The following is a 15,512-nucleotide window of genomic DNA, read 5'->3' on the forward strand; positions in this document are numbered from 1 at the left end:
GGTGAGGGAGTTCAAAACTCGAGAGTACAACGGGACCTGAGAGAGCAAAGATTTAAAGAGGGAGCTGAGGGGCAACATTATCCACAGAGGATGGTGCACAGACTGCCAGGGGAACATGGGAGAAACAAGAACAATGACAACATGGAAAAGACATTTGGGCAGGTGCATGGAGGGGTGAAGGTTTGAAGAGCTAAGGGCCACACACAGGCAACTGAGACTCATCCATTATAGGAAACTTGAAGAGCATTGATGATACCACAGGTTCTGTTTCCGTGCTTTATCACACTGTATCCAGTTAAAGAGGATTACTGTACAGAAATAAAGCATGTTGTAGACACTGAAGCAATTTACAGCGATAAAAATGGTAGTCTGGAATGCAGTACATTTCAAATATGTAGAGGACGATCAGGAAGGGAGGTGGTTACAGGGACAGGAACAATTATAGAAGTTAAAAATTACTGAAGACACTGGTGCACAAGCCATGCCATAGGCACAGAGTTGCAGAGTAGTGAGTCTTAGCACAGTGATGGAGGGAGAACACAGAACAGAAAGATCCCAGGCAGCATTGCCAATCTCTCGTCGGAGGCCTACTCTCCCCTCTGTTGTCCTGATGCTCACTAAGACAGCACAGGCCTGGATTGATAACTATGAATTCCCCATGCTGTCTCAGTGCAACGTAAATAAAGGAGAGGTGGTGATTGAGTCTGGGGTGTGTCTGTACTGTACTGTGCTCCCCATCCAGCACTGTATCTATCACATGTCCTGTTAGCGATGTTTGGATCCCTCTCATTGCTCCCTGCTCTGTGCACTCTGAGTGATCTTACCTCACTGCAGGATTTATTGAAGCCTCCACATCTCCCTGCCCTTTGCCTCTCTGGCTGACCAACCATCTTCAATGAAGTGTTGGACGGGACTCACAGCAATTGGGAGGTCGACTGAGTCAGGAACTTCCTAAATACCTACAGGAGACAGAGAAATAGACAGAATAGAAAATTAGACTGATGCAGTGAGCGTTACACATGGAGAATGGAAATGAGCCCCACAGATATCTGGAAAATCCCACTCCATCCCTGGGTTGTGCTGTTGCATTTCTCTGGAGTGGAGAATTCTGTTGGCTCAGGATCTGGAGTAACTGGAAGAGAGAGAGGCGCTGACAGAAGCAGCAATTAGACCCACACAGTGAGGGATACCACATGGAGAGAGACTGAGTGATATCACCAGAGTGCTGGAAGACTACAGGATCACAAAGTCATGTTGGAAGAATGAGTTTAGCTTCATGATGCTCTGGTATCAGTGCTCAGGGATGAGCAACCAGTGAGCAGGCGAAGTGATGGCTGAGTGGTATTACTGCTAGAGCATGTATCCAAAACCTCAGCGAATGTTCAGGGGAAGAAGGTTTGAATTCCACCATCAGAAATGGTGGAGTTTGAAATTAATAATTTTAAAAATAATTAACAATCTATAAATAAATATGAAACCATTGCTGATGTACAAAAAAACCAAATACTTATCCTGTAGATAAGGATATCTGCTCATCCTCACGTGGTCTACACGACATACCCACAGCAAAGTGTTTGCCTCTCAATTACCCTCTGAAATCCTGAGCAAGTTACTGAGCTCGAAGGCATCTAGGGCTGGGCAAGAAAGGCTGGTTAGCCAGAGACACCCACATCCCATACCCGATTTAATAAATAGTCCATTAGGATGGTCCCACTGGAACTGTACTGGAACCAGTATCCTGGCCAATCATGTCGGTTGGTTTATGGACAGGGCTTTAAACTGACAGAGAGGATGCAGGGACAGGGTTCAGGTGAAATGAGCTTTCCAAATGCAAAGAGAAAAGGTGAAGTATGGCAGCAGCATGGGAATGCGACTGAAGACAAGCAGAAAGGAACAGGATGGGACAGAGTTTAACTACATCAGGGAATGTACATCAGGGAATAGGTCTGTGACAGGAAACTGTTGGAAAGAGTAAATTATGTTTTTTTTTGGAATGGATAATGTCTCTTCAATAAGGTAGATTGATTTGTGACACAGAGATAAAAGATTTAGACACCAGAGAGACATGCATACAGGGCGAACAAAAGGTGGGCATAAATATTCAATGGTTCACCACCTTGTGCAAACTCAGGCAAAATGGGTAACATTAACAATAATGGATAAGAAAGGCATTACAGAGAAATCATTTGGTCTCAGATCATGAGGTAGAGTCAGTCTGAATGTACATTCTGGCTACTACTTGCCAAGGACACAAGCAGCAGAACAGTTTTAGCCACCGAACTGCATTCCATTGCACATCACTGCCTTAAACAGGAACTCATTGGAATTTTTTAACAAAGGCATTGTGATAATTTTGGGAAACTTCAATATTCACAAAATCTGGGACAGTCATACTGACAACAGTGATATTGAAAGAGGAGTTCAGTTTTTTTGTCTGTGTTTTTTTTTGAGTAACAAATTATGCAACTGGCCAGGGACATAACTATCTCAGAGCGACCGTTGTGTGATGAAACTTAGTGAATGAGCAATGTCACCTGGAGAGGTCCTCTGGGAAATTGTGATAAAGTGCAGTTTAAAGAAATATAAAGTTTTACAGTGAACCACAGAAAGGATAAACTACAACTAGAAACAAAAACAGCCAATTACATGGGTTTGAGATGAGAACTGACCATGGCAATGAGGCGAAACCGACTGAAATATGCGCCTGTAAATGAACAGTTTGAAGGAACAGTGTAAATCAGTCAACAAAAGAACATTCCACTGAAACACACAAAATCTCAGCAAGAAATTCCCACCGGCCCATCATTCAGGACAAAATGGATCATTCGATTATGAGGCTTCGAAGATCACCAAAAAGTACTTAAAATCCTGAAGTGAGAGAGTGTTTTAGGAGTAAGTGTTAAAGGGATTTCAAAGGGTCTGCTTGCAGGAGTTGGGCAATGGGAAGAGGAATCATTGTAAGGGTTTAATGTCACAAAAGGAACAGGGAGGGGTGAAGGTGCTGGAGGTGGTGAGAGTGTTACAGACAGTGGTCAGGACCTGAACGGTGTTACAAAGCCAGTCTGAATTGCTGCAGCTGGAGGGGTTTGCAGAGGGAGGGAGGGACATATGTATTTTTATTTATTCATTCATGGGATGTGGGTGTCACTGCTAATTACACAGAGGACAGCTCAGAGTCAGCCATGTTGCAGTGGGTTTGGAGTCACATGTTAGCCAGGCCAAGTTAGAATGTCAGGTGATCTAAACAAAAGGAGGTCAGTGAACCAGATGAGTTCTTCCCACTGATCAACAATGCTCTTATGGAGGCCTGACCAATGTCTTGTACAGATACAACATGACGTGCCAACTCCTACTGTTAATGCTCTGCCCAGTGAAGGTAACCATCCCAAACGCCTTCTTCACCAGCCTGTCTATCTGTGACACCACTTTTAAAGAACTGTGTACCTGGGTCACTGATTGACAACATGACCCAGGGCTCCAACATTAACTGTACAAGTAACACCCAGATGTGTTTCATCAAAATGACACACTTCACATTTATCTAATTAAACTCCATCTGTTATTCTTCAGCCCACTATCCCAGCAGTACTGTCAATCCTGTGGTATCACAGATAACATTTATCACTGTCCAGTTTACCACCATTTCACCAAAAAACTTACTTAACTTACTTAACAATATTCCCTCCAAACCATTTATCCAAATGACAAACACCAGTGGACCCACTCCACCGCTGGTCACATGTCTCCAGTCAGAAAAACAACATGTCTCCCACCACCCTCAGTCTCCTACCATCAAGCCCAATTCTCTGTCCAGTTGACCTGCTCCGACCGAATGCCATATCCTTTTACACTGATCTGAGCTTATTACCCAGCTCTCCATACGACATGTAGAACACAGAACAGTATGGAACAAGACCCTTCAGCCATCATGATATGTTAATCTTTTATCAGACCGTAAGATTTTAAAAAAAGTGGCAGAGAGAGTTTAATTCAGATAAATGTAAGGTGCTGCATTTTGGGAAAGCAAATCTTAGCAGGACTTATACACTTCATGGTGAGGTCCTTGGGAGTGTTGCTGAACCAAGAAACCTTGGGGTTCAGGTTCATAGCACCTTGAAAGTGGAGTCGGAGGTAGATAGGATAGTGAAGAAGGCGTTTGGTATGCTTTCCTTTATGGGTCAGAGTATTGAGTACAGGAGTTGGGAGGTCATGTTGCGACGGTACAGCACATTGGTTAGGCCACTGTTGTAATATTGCGTGCAATTCTGGTCTCCTTACTATTGGAAAGATGTTGGGAAACTTGAAAGCGTTCAGAAAAGATTTACAAGTATGTTGCCAGGGTTGGAGGATTTGAGCTCTAGGGAGAGGATGAACTGGCTGGGGCTTTTTTCATTGGAGTGTCGGAGGCTGGGGGATGACCTTGTAGCGGTTTACAAAATTATGAAGGGCATGGATATTGTAAATAGACAAAGTATTTTCCCTGAGGTTGGGGAGTCCATAGGTTTAGGATAAGAGGGGAAAGATATAAAAGAGACCTAAGGGGCAACTTTTTCACACAGAGGTTGGTACGTGTATGGAATGAACTGCCACAAGAAGTGGTGGAGGCTGGTACAATTGCAACATTTAAGAGGTATTTGGATGGGTATATGAATAGGAAGGGTTTGGTGGGATATGGACCAGGTGCTGGCAGGTGGAACTAGATTGGGTTGGGATATCTGGTCGCCATGGACGGGTAGGACTGAAGTGTGTGTTTCCGTGCTGTACATCTCTACGACTCTAACTTCCATTCCCTTCATTTTATTATCATCCATGTGTCTATCGAGAAGTATATTAAATGTCCCTAATGCATCTAATGTTACTGCCACCGCTGGCACTGCATTCCACATACGCCACTCTGTATGGAACGAGCCTAACTCTGAAATCTCCCATTAAGCATCCGCTAATCACCAGAAAATTATAACCCCTTGTAATAGCTATTTATGTCCGGGTAAAAAATCTGTCTCTATTCACTCTATCTCTGACTTTCATCACCTTGTTCACCACTGCCAAGTCACCCCTCATCCTTCTTCACTCCAATGAGAAAAGCCTGAGCTCCTTCAAACATTCTTCATAAGATATGCTCTCCAGTACATGCAGCATCCTGGTAAATCTCCTCTTTACCCTCTCTAAGACCTGCACATCCTTCCTGTAATGAAGGGACCAGAACCGAACACAATATTCCCACGGGGGTCTAACCAGGGCTCTATAGAGCTGCAACATAACCTCACGGCTTTAAAACCCAATCCCCAAACTAATGAAATCCCCATACTAATGATATTCCTTCTTACCAAGCCGATCAGCTTGGGTGGCAACTTTGAGGGATCTATGGATCTGTTCCTCCACACTGCCAAGGATCCTACCATTAACCAGGAATTGTGCATTCAGATTCAATCTTCTAAAAAGAATGACTTCACACTTTTCCAGACTGAACTCCATCTGCTACTTCTCAGCATCTTGTCAATGTCCCGTTGCAACCTACAACAGCCCCCCACACTATCAACCACTCCACCAAACTTTGTGTTATTGCGAAACTTACTAACCGACTCTTCCACTCACACATCCAACTTATTCATAAAATCACAAAAAGCAGAGGTCCTGTAACCACTCCCTGCGGAAAACCACTGGTCACTGAGCTCCAGGATGAATGGTTTCTATTATCGCCCTCTGTCTTCTGTGGGCCAGTAATCCCGTATCCAGACAGACAGGTTTCTCTGTATCCCATGCCTCCATACTTTCTGAATGAGCCATAAAGGTGTTTCGTCACATACTCAAAAGATTCAATAAGACTTGTAAGGAATGACCTGCCCCTGACAAAACCATGCTGACTATCTCTGATCAAACTATGGTTTTCCAATGAATAATAAATCCTGTCTCCCAGAATCCTCTCAATAATCTGCACACCACAGACATGAGACTGACAAGTGTGCAATTCCCAGGATTATCCCTATTCCCTTTCCTGAACAAGGGAATAATATTTTCCTGCCTCCATTCATCTGGTCCGACTCCAGTGGACAGTGAGGGTGCAAAGGTCATCACCCAGGTGCGCAGCAATCCACTCCCTTGCTTGGTGTAGTAACTTTGGACGCATCCAGTCTGGTTCAGTGACTTATCTTTTACAAAATTCTCAGTACATCCTCCTTCTTAACATCCACCTATTCACGTACATCAGCCTGTTTCACGCTGTCCTTACAAATGACAAGGTCCCTCTCAGCAGTGAATACTGAGACATAGTATTCATTAAGGACCTCGCCTACCTCCTGTGACTCCAGGCACAACTTTCTTCCACTATCCCTGACCAGCCCTATCCTCAATCTGGCCATGCTCTTGTTCCTCCCATATGTCGAGAATACCTTACGGTTTTCCTTAATCCTTCCCAACAATGCTTTTTCACGTCCCCTTCTAGTTGCCCTAAGTCCATTCCACGTTTCCTTCCTGGTACCTTCTGAGAATCCCTACTGTGTCGAAATGGACCATTTGGCCCAACACCTCCATACCAACCTTCCAAACAGTATCCAACCCAGCCCCACTCCCCACTCTATTACTCTCCATTTGCCTTGACTAATGCACCACACCCACACATCCGTGAACACTATGGTTAATTTAGTATGGCTGAGTGACATAATCTGCACATCTTTGGGCTGTGGGGCGAAACCAGAGCACCTGGAGGAAAACCATGCAGACACGGGAAGAATGTGTAAACTCCCCACAGACAGTCGCCTGAGGCTGGAATCGAAATGGAGCCCGTGGTGCTTTGAGGTCGCAGTGCTCCCCACAGAGACACCGTGCCACCCAATGCAACTCTCTTGAGCCCTGTATGATCCTTGCTTCCTCGACTTTACGTAAACTTCCTCCTTCCTCTTGACTAGATGCTAAAGTCCATGTGGACAACGTTGGCTTCTCTGCCTTCATCTATCTTTGGCCACCTCCTCAAAGAGTCAATCCGGTTTGTGAAACATGGTTTCCACTCACAAAGCCATGCTGACCATCTCGATTCAACCTTTGTCGTTGTAAATGTAAGAAGCTCCTTTTTCTCAGAATCTCCTCCAACAACTTCCCCATCACTGGGCTCACTGGACTGTAATTTCCTGGTTTTTCCCTGCAGTCCTTAAAGCGATGGAACAGCATTAGCCGCCCTCCAGTCTTCCAACATCTTACTGTGCCTGTTGATAATATGAATATCTCTGTTAGAGACACTGCAATATCTTCACGAGCTTCCATTAATATTCTAGGATCGACCTAATGAGCTGCTGAGGATTGATCTACCTTTATTTGTTTCAAGATTTCAGCACTTTCTCTTCTCTGGTGAGGATTCTTTCCAAGACATCACTATTTATTTCCCCAAGTTTCCGAGCTTCCATGTATTTCGCCACAGTAAATACTGACAAGAATATTTTGTCTAACATCTCACCCATTTCCTCTGGTTCCACACATGGGTGACCTTATTGATCTTTAAGGGGCCCTATTCTCTACCAAGTTACTCTTTAGCCCTTATTGAAACTTGCGTAAAGGCTTCTGATAATTCAAATACACCATGTCCCCCGTACTACCACAACCTCCTACACAATTGCAATTCTGCCACTTATATTCACACCAACAAATTAAATTGAACAGGCTCAAAAACAAATTCTCTTTTAATCAATTGGCTTTCAAAGTGGCCAGTTATTGTATATTGATATACCCTTTCTAATAATTTCCGTATGCTCCCGGCTTACTGTCAGGCTAACACTATTTGGTTTCAGACTGACAGCAGAAAGGGTTGAGAGAGTTCTTGTTTATCAATCTGAAAAAGGTAGCTCACAGGGTCAGCAGGTAATAGAGAAGGCAAATCAAAGGCTGACATTTATTACAGAGGGAATGGAGTTTAAAAATAGGCAGGTCTAGCAAAAACTATGCAAGGTAAAAGTCAGACAACACCTCGAATATTGTGAACAGTGTGAGTGCCCGAAGGAAAGGCAGTGGAGGCAGTCCCGAGAAGGTTCACTCGGCTGATCCTGGGAATGCAGGGATTTTCTAATGAGAAGAGATGGAGGACGTGGAGGTTGAATCGATTGAAGTTTAGATAATGAGAGAGAAATGGAATGAAACATCCAAGGTTCTGAGGGGGTCTGATCGGGCAGATGCTGGGAAGTTAGAAAATAGAACAGTCGAGCACAGAAACAGGCCCTTCGGCCCACCACGTCTTTGCTGTCCAACATACTATTCTAACTTATACGATCTGCCTGCACATGGTCCATATCCCTCTATTCTCTGCCTGTTCATGTTTCTGTCTAAATCCCACTTCAAAACTTAACTCACTTCTGCTTCTACGACCTCCCTCGGTAACATCCACTCTCTATGTGAAAAAAAACACTTGCCTCACACATCTCATTTAAACTTCCTCTTTCTCACCTTAAACCTATGCACTCTAGTATTTGAAACTTACACATTGGAAAAGAGATTCTGACTATCTACATTATCCATCCCTGTTCCAAATGTTATATTCCTGTTCCTGGTCACCTCTGATACTCTCACAAAACAATCCAACTTTGTTTAATTTCCTGTTACACCTAACACACCCTTAAAAACGCTAACACAGGCAACGTGCTGATAAACCCCTTTTACACCCTCTCCAAAGCCGCCCCATCCTTTCTATTGTGTGGAGGTGAGAACTGCACACAGTTCACCAAATGTGGCCAAACAAACATTTTATACAATTACAAAACAGATGCAAACCACTATACTTAACATTATGACTGATGAAGGCTATTACTCCATCTGCTTTCTTTCCCATCTGAAACACTTCAGCTGCCATTTTCTGGGAGTTACTGACTTGCACCAAGATCCTTCTGTATATCAATATCCCTCAGTATGCTAACGTTCTTCTTGAATTGGACATCATCTCACACTTGTCCAGATTAAACTCAATTTGCCATTTCTGTCCATCTCTCCAACTGTTCTGTAACCTCCTGCAGATGTTAATGAATCAGGGAAACAAGGGTTTTGTGGAAAAGGCAGGAAAGTAGAGTTGAAGAGTATCAGATCAGCCATGATCTGATTGAAGGACAGAGCATACTCAATGGGCCAAATGGCCTCATTCCCCTCCTACATCTCATGGTTTGAGCACAAACTCAATATAACCTGCATAATATTATGGGTCTCTGCTCACAAAACTCCTTTAAAATGAGATTATTGGATATTTATTATTACACAGCATTTGATCTACAAATATGATATGTCATAGAAAACCAGTTCACATCCAATCCAGGATTCCTGATACTCATTGCTGTATCAGTCGGCATGGATACCACTGTCACATACGGTTACTGTACCATCCTTGCTACAAGTACATTCAGTGTCCTGACTGTAACCATATTGATATTTCCATCACTGGTTGGTGCCTACAAAAGAATTCCTGCTAACAGTTGCTGCTGCTTGCTTATTCTCAGTTCCACTTTTGACCTTCAGATCCACATGACTGTCTCATTAATGCATTAACCTCATCCTTCGTTCACAGCTTGTTGGCTTTTTGCCTAGTTTGCTTATTGGGACTAGTTTGGGTAGGGATATCTGCCCAGCATGGATGGGTTGGACCGAAGGGTCGGTTTCCATGCTGTACATCTTTCTGACTCTAGGACTCTATCCCAACAACCCTTCAGTGTTCACCTCCCAGCGATGGTCATTCTGCAGCTAAATCTCTAGAAAGACAGTTCGATCCTATCTGTTCACTGTCATTCCATCTGCCTCATGGCGAATACAGAGAGTCATTCCTCAGTAGTGGGGGGTTGAACAGATGCGTAGAGGTTACAGAGGTAGAGGGGCTGACAGGGGCTCAAGGATATTGAAATTAAACAGGGTTACATCTGGTCAAGAATGTCAGTGGGACAAAGAGATTTGGGGATTGGAGAAATTTTCAGAGATAGAGGGAGCTGGATTAGATTCTGGAGAAAGGGATAGGGATGGAGAAAGGAAGAGGCAGGCAGACTGAGAGGCACAGACAGGGGCTGTTTCATCTAGGACATTATTGTGTATACTAACAGAGATATGGAAGGTTGTTGTGACTGAAGACGTTTACAGATATAAGAAGGCTTCTAGGCTCTGGAGGCGACAAAGATAGGAAGGCAATGGAGAATGCCAGGTTACTGGGTTGGAGACAGTTACACAAATGGGGAGGGTTGCACAAAGTGAAAGAGATTCCTGTGGTCGGGAGGGGTATGGTGTCGGGAATGAGGATGAGATTTAACAAGGTAAAGATCAAACAATTGAAGAAGGATAAGGAGATTACAAATTTTTCACAGCTAAGGAGGGGTTGTAGGAGCTGGAGAAGATTACATAGGTAGGATCCGATGGAGAGTTTAAAAAAAAATACATTGACATGGAGGGTGGTATTGGTAGGAGGAGCTTACAGGGATAGACAGGACTTTCAGGGTTTAAAGGGATGAAGGAATTTCGTATCTACTGGAGAAGGTTAGGAATTAGTGTGTTAGGGATTGGAGAACCTGACAGAGACAAAGACAGAGGTGTGGTGTGGACGAGAGGAGATTCCAAAGAGAGGAAGGATTATCGGGACTGGAGGATATTACTGAGATCACGAATACAGTATGGGTCAGGATTGATGCCTGCGATCCCCTGTGCTGTCGCAACGAGGAGCAGTACAGCAGAGGTGAAAGCAGGACCCTCAGAAGATGGTGCGAATGAAACCTAGAATGTTCCTGTTCCTTGACCAGCTCTGGATCTATGTCCAGTCTTTCAGGTCTGAATTTAGAAGTCTACTTCCTCCACCCTGTGCTGCTAATTGTGAGTGATCTTACCGGCTGCAGGATTTACTGAAGGCTCCAGATTTCCCTCTCCATCTCTCTCTGGCTGACTAACCAGCTTCAATGAGGTGATGGATGAGACAGGAGTTAGGAACATCCTGATTATTTGCATGAGAAATAAATAGACAGAATGGGAAATTAGACTGAAGCAATGAGGATAACACATGCAGAGTCCAGCAGAGATCTCAAAAATCCCAGTCTCCATCCCTTGCCTGTGCTGCTGCGTCTCTCTGGAGTGGACAATTTTGTTGACTCAGGATCTCAGACCATCTGTACGAGGAAGGAATGCTGGCAGAGGCAGCAAATAGACTGACACAGCGAGGGATACTGAGTGATAGCACATTATTAGACACTGCATTAACAGGGAATTGTTTGAATTTGTAACAAAGGCGCTGGGATAATTGGGAAGGGATTCAACCTTCCTATCTCATCATCTCTTTGGCGGTGGGTCACAGACGAAGCTGACTCTCTTCCACAGATTCTGTTACACTTGGGGCAGAAGGTGGCCGTGGGAAGGGGTTGGGTGGGGTGTTGATATGACAGCGCGCTCCTTGTGCTGTTTTCTCCTGGATTCCCGTTTTCCCCACAGAAAGTCTCAATGTGCTCGACACCTTCCCAATGCTCCTCCCCGACTTTGGACGAACTTGGTCCAGGACTTATCAGATTTGATTAAGAGATGAAAAGAAAAACTATCAATTCTGAAGAAGCCAAGATTTAGAAATGTTGACACATTTGTTGAAGAGATTGCTAGGGAGTCTCCGAGCAGGAGGAGTGCAGTAGGAAGAGGAAACATTGTCAGCGTTTAATCAGATTATCGGAACAAGGAGAATTGAAGGTGCTGGAGGTGGTGAGGGTGTTACAGAGATGGGCAAAGGCCTGAACAATGTTACAAAGCCAGTACGAATTGTTGCAGATAGAGCTGTTTGCAAAGGTAGGGCTGGACATCTGGATTTTCATTGATTCATTCATGGCCTGAGGATGTCACCGGATGGACCTGCATAGATTACCCCACTGCTAATTGCCTAGACGCAGCTCAGAGTCAGCCATATTGCTGTGGGACTGGAGTCACATGTGAGCCAGACCAGGCAGGAATGCCAGATGTCCCTGTCTAATGGACATACGTGAACAAGTTGATTTTTACCAGATAATCAACAATGCATATACAGTGGTCTCACTAATGTCCTGTACAGATACACCATGACATCCCAACTCCTAATCTCAATGCTCCTCCCAATGATAGGTAACCATCTGAAACACCTGCTTCACCAGCCTGTCTACCTGTGACGCTACTTTCAAAAAACTGTGTACCTGCATCACTGGGTCACTGATTGACAACAATACCCAGGGCCCAAACATTAATTGTACAAGTCCAGCATAGTCTGCTTTACCACAATACAACACTACTTCTCCACCTGTTATTCCTAACCTCACTGGTCCAGCAGTAGTGTTGATCCCATTGTACTCCTCGATAACCCTCATCACTGTCCACATTATCATCAATTTCAGTCTCACTCACAAGCTTGCTAACCATGGCTCCTGTATTATCATCCAAACTGTTTATATAAATGATGCACAACAGTGACCCAGCACCGAACCCCATGGCACACCGTTGGTCACAGGCCTGCAGTTTGAGCGGCAACCCTCCATGAACATGCTCTGTCTCCTCCCGTCAATCTGTTTTGTACCCAGTTGGTGAGCGCTCCCTGGTTATGGGTGATCTAAACTTACTATCCAGTCAGTCATGCAGAACCTTGTCAAAGGGCTTGATAAAGTTCATGTGGACATCATGTACTGCTCTGCTTTGATCTCTCACTTATCTATCTCCATACTCACATTTGAGGCATGATTCTCCATGCACAAAGGCATGCTGACGATCGTTAATCAGTCCTTACCTTTCCAAAGGCATGATGATCGTTTCTCTCAGAATCTCCTCCAACAACTTACCATCTCTGCCATCAGTCTCACTGGTCTGTAGTGGCTGTTGATGATGCAAATATCTCTGGGAGGGGCCCCTGTAATTTCCTCCCTCGCTTCTCACAAGGCGCTGGGATACATCTGATCATGTCCCAAGGTTTTATCTAATTTATTGCATTTTAAGACATCCAGCACCTCCAGTTCTCCAATGTGAACTCTTTTCAAGACATCCCTATGTATTTTCCTAAGTTCCCAAGCTTCCATGTCTTTCTCCACAGTAAATCCGAACACAAAATATTTGTTCAGTATCTCCCCCATAAGCAGTGATTCCACACAGACAGCCTCATTGACCTTTCAGGGGCCCTATTCTCTCACGAGCGAATTTTTAGCCCTGGTTGAAACTTGTCAAAATGCTTCTGAAATTTCAGATATCCCTCTACCGCAACTAGCCTACCTCACCCTTATCTATTCTGCCATTTAAGGTCACACCAAAATATAGAATCCAACAGATTTAAAAATATTCCCCTTTTATAAAATCATGCGTCTCCCATTGTTTCTAAGAATCTAGTTATCATTTATTATAATATCCTTTAGAGCATATTCCAGCACGTTCCCGACTTGCTGTCAGGCTAACACCATTTGGTTTCAGACTGACTGCACAAAGGGTTTTGGGAATCCTTGTGTATCAATCTGAAACAGGTAGCTTACAGGATCAGCAGGTCATAGAGAAGGCAAACCAAATGTTGTCATTTATTACAAAGGGAATGGAGTCGAAATATAGGGAGGTCTTGCTAAAACGATGCAAGGTACAAGTCAGACCACACCTAGATTATAATGAATAGTATGTGTGCCCTGAGGAAAGACATTCTTGTGTTGGAGGCAGAGCAGGGAAGGTTCACTCGGCTGATCCTGGAAATGGCGGGATTTTTCAATGAGAAGAGGTGGAGTAGATTGACCTTATACCTATTGGGGTTTTGAAGAATGGGAGAGAAATTGAATGAAACATCCAGGATTTGGAGGGGCTTTGACAGGTTAGATGTCGTTAAGTTAGAAAATCGAACAGGACAGCAGAGTAATAGGCCTTTCGGCCCACCATGGCTGTGCTGACCATGATGCTATTCTCAACTAATCCCATCTGCCTGCACATGGGAGATATCCCTCTATTCTCTGCCTTTCTATATGCCCTTCAAATGTTTGCTCTTGTGGCCACCTCTCCCACCTCGTGAGCAGCTTCTACTCTCTCGGTAAAGACAACTGGCCTCATTCATCTCACTTAAAACTTCTCACTCACACTTTAAACCGATGCGCCCTAGTATTTGATATTTCTACATTAGAAGGAGGATTCCAACTATCCACACTATCCATTTTTTTTAATTTCAAAAATATACTTTATTCATAAATGATTTAATGGTCTGTACATTGGATCATGCCATACATACGTCCATATTTACAAACACAGATTCGACTTTATCCTTGTCCTTTACAATCCTGTGCATTTTTCAATCTTGTATATATACATATATTTGGCTGAGGCATCAGCAGAGCCCAAAAAAAAACTTCTGTATGGGCCCCCTGTTCCTCTTTCGGCAGGCCGATCTTACACGGTGGTCTTTCCCCACCGCGCCTTGGCGGCAGCTGCCCCAAGCTTCAGCGCGTCCCTCAACACGTAGTCTTGGACCTTGGAATGTGCCAGTCTGCAACACTCGGTCGGGGTCAACTCCTTCAGCTGGAAGATCAACAGGTTTCGGACCGCCCAGAGAGCGTCCTTCACCGAGTTGATGATCCTCCAGGCACAGTTAATGTTCGTCTCGGTGTGAGTCCCAGGGAACAGGCCGTAGAGCACGGAGTCCCGCGTCACGGCGCTGCTCGGGACGAACCTCGACAAGCACCACTGCTTTCCTCTCCAGACTTCCTCTGCATAGGCACATTCCAGAAGGAGGTGTGTGACAGTCTCGTCCCCCCCGCAGCCACTTCGAGGGCAGCGTGCGGTGCGGCAGAGAGTCCGGGCGTGCATAAAGGATCTCACAGGCAGAGCCCTTCTCACCACCAGCCAAGCCACGTCTTGGTGCTTGTTGGAAAGTTCTGGCGATGAGGCATTCTGCCAAATGGCTTTGACAGTCTGCTCAGGGAACCGCTCGACAGGATCCGCCCTCTCCTTTTCCCGAAGGGTCTCAAGGACGCGACGTGCTGACCACTTCCTGATGGACTTGTGGTCAAAGGTGTTTTTCCTTATAAATTTCTCCACGAAGGACAGGTGATACGGAACGGTCCAACTACTCGGAGCGTTTCGCGGAAGCGAGGCCAGGCCCATCCTTCGCAACACCGGCGACAGGTAGAACCTCAGTACGTAGTGACACTTGGTGTTTGCGTACCGGGGATCCACACACAGCTTGATGCAGCCACACACAAAGGTGGCCATCAGGGTGAGGGTGGCATTGGGCGTGTTTTTTCCCCCATTGCACCGGTCTTTGTACATAGAGTCTCTTCAGACCCGGTCCATCTTTGATCTCCAAATGAATTGGAAGATGGCCCGGGTGACTGCGGCGGCACAGGTCCTGGGGATAGGCCAGACCTGTGCCACATATAGCAATACTGAGAGGACCTCACACCTGATGACCAGGTTTTTTCCCGCGATGGAGAGCGACCGTTGCCCCCATCTGCCTAGTTTCTGTCTCATCTTCCTGATCCGCTCCTCCCAGGTCTTGGCGCACGCCCCAGCCCCCCCGAACCAAATACCCAGCACCTTCAGGTGGTCAGTCCTGACGG

Source organism: Chiloscyllium punctatum, chromosome 17 (genome assembly GCF_047496795.1).
Source record: "Chiloscyllium punctatum isolate Juve2018m chromosome 17, sChiPun1.3, whole genome shotgun sequence".
In the NCBI taxonomy this organism is placed as follows: Eukaryota; Metazoa; Chordata; class Chondrichthyes; order Orectolobiformes; family Hemiscylliidae; genus Chiloscyllium; species Chiloscyllium punctatum.